This window comes from Opisthocomus hoazin, chromosome 8, assembly GCF_030867145.1.
Source record: "Opisthocomus hoazin isolate bOpiHoa1 chromosome 8, bOpiHoa1.hap1, whole genome shotgun sequence".
NCBI classification, from domain to species: Eukaryota; Metazoa; Chordata; class Aves; order Opisthocomiformes; family Opisthocomidae; genus Opisthocomus; species Opisthocomus hoazin.
Genome location: NC_134421.1, coordinates 17998311 through 18004085, shown reverse-complemented (window position 1 = coordinate 18004085; position 5775 = coordinate 17998311).

The following is a 5775-nucleotide window of genomic DNA, read 5'->3' as shown; positions in this document are numbered from 1 at the left end:
AAGCTGTAGGGAAGTGGCATGTTCCTGAGCCGTTATTCCAGGCTGCTGCAGACCTTGGCTAGTGGTGCTTGCCAAAAGCTTGCAAGCTGGGAGAGATGGGCACCTGTGTCTCTTTCTGTGAATGAAAATGTGGATGGTACAAGAGCTGAGTATGCTGTACAGGGATGGTATCTTTTTACAGAGCAGAGGCATTAAGTGTGTGTGCCATCAGGAGGCATCATGTATTTATTTAAAATAATGCAACTAAATGCTACATTAACGAGATCCTTGATTACATGTAAGCAGGGGCAGAAGGCAGGCATGATACCAACTTACCCCCTTCTATCCTGTCAGTCTGCTTCACTACTGCCTGCTCTTCTGGTTTGTGTTTGTGCATCTCCTGCAGCCTTCTGCCTCAGTAAGGTATTTTGTTAGCTCACCATTTTGCTGAAATTGGTCTCAGACCCTTGAAAAAAAAAAGTGGTGTTTGATGTAGCAGGATTTGGTGGCTTTGTGTTAGTGAGTGGTCAGAACGACTTGAGTAAAATTCATTTCCCCCCTGACCAAGTGTAAGATTTCAAGTTAAGATTTAGAAGTGAGAGGTGTAGAAAGTCCTGCTTTTTACGCTTCTGGGAATCTCTGCTTCTGTTCGATAGGTATTTAAATAGTGTAAAAATGTTAATTCAGTTTTAGTAAAATCGCTAAATGCTGGGTTTGTGTTGTCTTTGGAGACTTTAGAGCTGCCCCCTTATTTTCGTCCTCTTCAGTGAAGAAATGAAAAGGCCTGTGTGCACTTCACAGGAAATGAGTGTCTGATACAGGCTTGCAGGCTGCACATTTCCAAGAACTGCTCTCAAGGTATTTTGATAATGCACATTCTCGCTGCCTTCTCCCTTCCTGCTCCCCCTGCGCTTTCTGTGCCTCGGCTTGTTCGCAAACGCATACGAAGGACGAGAGAACGAACTGAACGGTGCTGATATTAAGTTTGCAAATAGGCTGTTTTAGCTTTACATCAGCTCTTTGGGAGCTGTGGCGGCCAAAATTGGGTTAAGCTGTCAGCATTCAGTTGACTTTGTCTGAGCAGAGCGTTTTTGTCCTCCCCCTCATCCCCTGAAAATGCTGAAGAAAAATTTTGACTTCAGATTGCGACTTGTGCAACAGGGGTTTTTTTTGCGTGTGTGTGATTCTGCAGTTCAAAAGCAGTTTGGATCTACTTTCGTACTTCCTCGGTAGCAAAGTTGATTGGGAAACTTAGGCTAAGGCTGTCGGGGAAGAAAATAAGTGTGACTATTAGCAGTTGGAAAATGTCAGAGATGTCCGTTCCTGTTCCTGCAATCTGAATTGCGTAGCTGGGCTCCTGCACACCTTGCTGAAGGTGCCTTGCCAAAGCTGAGTGGGGTCGGCATGGGTTTGCCTGGGTCTTCACGCTTGTGGTGGTGTGCACAGATGCCCGCAGGAATGGTTTGATTATGCTTTTTGACAGACCAGCGATGTTATTCTTAATCTGTGTTATTTTTCATGCGTATTCGAGTTCTTTCTTGTTTTCTGGTGAGAGCTTCTGGGACGTGGAGGGAGGGAAGCCGGAGTTGGAGAAACATTCTCCAATCCCGCCTGCTAGAAGTTACGTTTGTCCTCTGAGGCCTGGCGAAGTGACACTATGGACCAAGAGCCCCACTCAAGGGGACACTGAGACAGAGGGAATGTTTATTTCTAACCTCGTTGCCGCAGCCATTTCTGATTCAGAGCTGCTTTAGAAGTAATTGCTGAAATGGCCTATTTGTGTAGGGTGCACACCAATATTCAAGTCAGCACGTAAAAGCAAAAGGTACTGTTCTTTTTAGTCATTTAAAAAATGAGGAAAAAATGGGCTGAGCTGCTTTAGCTACTCTGCAGCAGGTCCGTAGTTGATTCCTTGGAGTGGCTTTATAAACCCTTGTTTACTTCAGTTTTGCACGATGAAAGGTTGTTTATGGCTTGCGCTGGACTCCTCTTAAATGAAGTTTGAATCGCTAAGAGGTGGCTTAAAAAGGTGATGCTAAAAAAACCCAGTCCTTTGCTGCTGGATCCCTCGGCCCAAGGTCTGCCACAGCATAGGTTGGTGAGTACTTTACAGAAACAGAGCAGAGACATTTGAGAAAGAAGAGAAACGAGACTCCTCAGATCAACTCTCTCACTTTCCCCAGCAGCAGCATTTTAACGTCTATGTGATTGCAGTTTTTCCTTTTATGAGTTTTAAAATTAGTTACTTTTCAATCTCGGTCACCTTTGAACTTCCTCCCTTCTAGTTTTTTGTAAAAGCATAAAAAGAACAGCCCGATTGTACCCTATCTTTCTGTTGCATCCCCTCGTATCTATTTGCTCTCTGAACTGAGCATGAAGTTTCTCCAGTCGTCTCCCTCTGTCTGAACACTTACATGTGACTTCTTATCACCCATCTTCAGGCCCATCCCCTTTGTTTCAGCTCTATCTGTTTTTATTTAAGGTGACTGGAACTGAGCGTATTATCTCAGGTGGTGACATTACTGTTACGTTCCCACCCATCCATTTTGCAACCTCACACTCGTGTTTGCTTCTTGGTTTCTAATGACTGCTTTTGCATTCGGAGCTAGAGCTTTCCTTAACGAACTCTCAGCACGGTTACTCGGCTCATTCTTCAGCTGTGCCACTTAATTGTTGCTCTCTGAAATAATAGACTCAGTTTGTTTTCCTGCAAGTCTGCGTCCACTTGCATTTGTGAGGACAGAATCTCACCTGGCCTCCTGGTGCTTGCCAGCCTGCTGAATTTTGAGTGACCTCTGGCTTCTCTGGCCTCCAGAGGGTGAAGTCATTTTGTCCCTGTTCGCCCTGGGAAGGCGATGGAGGCGGCTCGCTGCTTTTCCAACTGGCTGCCTAAGTTTAAGTAACATGAGGCTGGAGGCTGCCTGCCGGGAGCTGAGGTTAGACCTCCAGTGTTTGAGGTGTCATGGGCACTGGCATCTTGAAGACAAGGGGGGACAATTTCTGGAAAGGGACCTGGGTCACCGTGTGTGTTTGCATGCGCAGGGTGAAGGGAGCCACTCGCACCTGAGCTGGGGGAGGATTTGGGCTACTTCCACGTACCAGCCAGTCCCCAGCGGGGAGGGACGCTCTGCAAGGTGGGCAGAATTGACCTATGGGGAAGACACAGTGGCTGGGAGGGTGGCAGAGAGGTGGTCGGATGTGCAGGGGCTGAAATGCCATGGTTTCCTCAGGGCACCTCTTTTACACCTCCCATCACCTCAGGGCACAATTGCTCCTTGTCTTGTGTCCATCTGCTTTACAGGTCCTGGGGTGCTGCTGGCTCTTTACCTCGTGCACTGCGTCTCACTTTTTGGCGTGCTTCCGGCCTGCAGGCTTTAGGGAAGCGCAAGGCATGTCCCGGCAGCTGTTGCTGCCTCAGGTATCGTCTTCCTGATGGAGAGCCCTCTCCAGGGATCGCCTCTCCGCCACAGCCAGGTAGCCGTGTGCTGCTCCTTCTTTAGCAGTGCCTGTCAAAAAAATGTTCCTCACAGCACTTGCAGCCCTCGGGCAATCGGTAGTAGCAGCTGATTTGATTGAAAGAGCACCTCTCTCTGCATCTTAACCAACCATTTCCAAATTCCTTCAAAATCCCTGGCTATAGTCCACTGTGTCCCACTGACTTTCTGCTCTTTAATGTCACTTTTCCCCATCTCTTCTGATAGAGCACCCCTTCCCCCGCTTCAGGTTAAATAACATCAAGTACTGGGGAATCTCCTCAGCATCCTGTACAAGAAAAAAAAAGACTATCTGCTTGCTTATGTAGCTTTTCTGCAGTGTCCTCGTCCCTACTTGCTAGTGTGCCAGTGAACTAAAAGATTCCCCCAGAGGTCTTCTGGTTTTGGTAAACTGAAAATGCCATTTGTTTTCTGGTTTTTTGTTTTGTTTATCTTGGCTACCTACTATCACAGTTTTGTGACAGCCATCCTCATGTAAATTTGCTCCCTACTCTCAGTAATTTATATTCCTTTCTGTTGGCTCCGCCAGGGTTAGCTTTTCATCTTCTGGAGGATTATTGAGGTTGTAGAGAGATTTGGGCAAAGGACTGTGGTTTTGTAGTGTGTGCACTTGGTGCCTCTGATCCATGGCAGAGGCCTTCGCAAGCTGTCACACCTGCAGCCACTACCTGTGATGTGACCTGTGTTGTCCTCCAAGCCTGTCTGCTTAGCCAGGTACTGTCTCTCCTCCATCGTTTGTGGGAGGTCTGCTCACTCAGTCACTTTAAAATTTCCTAAATAACCTCTCATGACTTCATTTTTTTTTTTCTTTTCACTTTTGACTCTCAGGACTAGTTTCTTTATTTTCTGTGTTGGAAATCCCCCATTATAAAACTTAGCGTTGCGGTGCGTTTGTGCTTTGTGACCCTCGCCCCTTCCTCTGAAGGCGCGGTAACTGGCACTGCTCAGTGGCCCCTCACATCTTCTGAAGCTGGTCCTTCTGAAGAGCCAAGGGAGGATCTCTCCCCTGTGCCTCTGTGCTCTGGCTTGCCTTCGTTGAGCGCCTGGGAGTCTTCTCTAAAATCCTAGTTCTGATCATGATACTGAACCAGACACTGCTCATTTCTTAGAGTTAGCTGCTTCTTTGAATTCCTTTCCTGCTAAATGCGATGGTTTTGATAAAAGGCCACGACCATCGTAGAGACTGCTGACGGCCTTCGCTTCTCAGGATTTACTCGTTTCCTCAAACAGGGTGACGGAACAACTGAAAAAAGTCAGTTAACTGAGAGAGACTGAAACGGATGAATCGTACCTGTGCTGCTGGTCTGGGGATGGGGGGAGCTGGCGCAGCTGAGGAGCTGTGACCCATGGGTGCAGAGCTCTGCTCCAGTGGAGGGTAAGGATGCAGCCCTGGGCATTGGTACCCCCTTCCCACTGATCCCACTCTCGGCAGGGAGACAGGACAGAGCGTTTCCCAACAGGGAGCCATGAGAAACTGGTGTTGCCTTGGCCTCTTTCTTCCTCCTCATCGTGCCCTCTCACCATCTCCTCATTTCTGCACCCAAACTGGGGAGAGCCCTGTCTGTCTTCCCAGAGGGCCGCTTCCGCAGGCAGTGAGAGGGAGAGGAGGAAAGAAGGCAAGGCAGATGTGCAGAGGCTGTGTTCCCTGGCTGAGCACAGAGCTGAGGCTTCATGTAGCTCTGCTGCACTGGCATTAGCACGGATGGCTGCTTGCTGCGGAACAGCAAGGGTCAGGAGCAATGTGACCGGGCTTCCCTCGCTTACCAAAAGTGCTGTTGTGTTGGCCAGAGGTAGGCAACAACAACTCTCATTCCTAAAGCCATGGCAAGATAGCCTCAGCTGCAGCTTTGAAACTTAGTGGTAACCCCTACTGATTTCCTTTTTCTAACTTTTTTTTTTTTTATTATCTTTTCCCCAGTTATTGCGGGGGGGGGGGGTGGAATTCAGTCTCCGGTAGAAGCTGTCTTTGCCAGAAGTCAATTGGTAGGTTCGGTAGTTTTACTTGCTGTGGAACAAGCTGTAGTTGCTTGTGGCTACGGCACAGCAGCCTTCAAGTTCAGGGAAACGATGTGGCTTCTCTGTTATTCTGCAACGGCAGGATTACAGTTTCACACTGCACTGTTTCTAAGAGGAATGGGCTGTTTCACTTGGAAGCAGTTGTTGTGAATGTGCATAGTGTTTCCAAGGTATGAGGGGGGGACCTTGAAAACAGCATCTTTCTGTTAGTCCAGCAAAAGCAATTAGCTTTCCTTGTAAACTTCCACCTTTTTTTTTTTTTTTTTTTGAAGCATGTTGTGCAGAA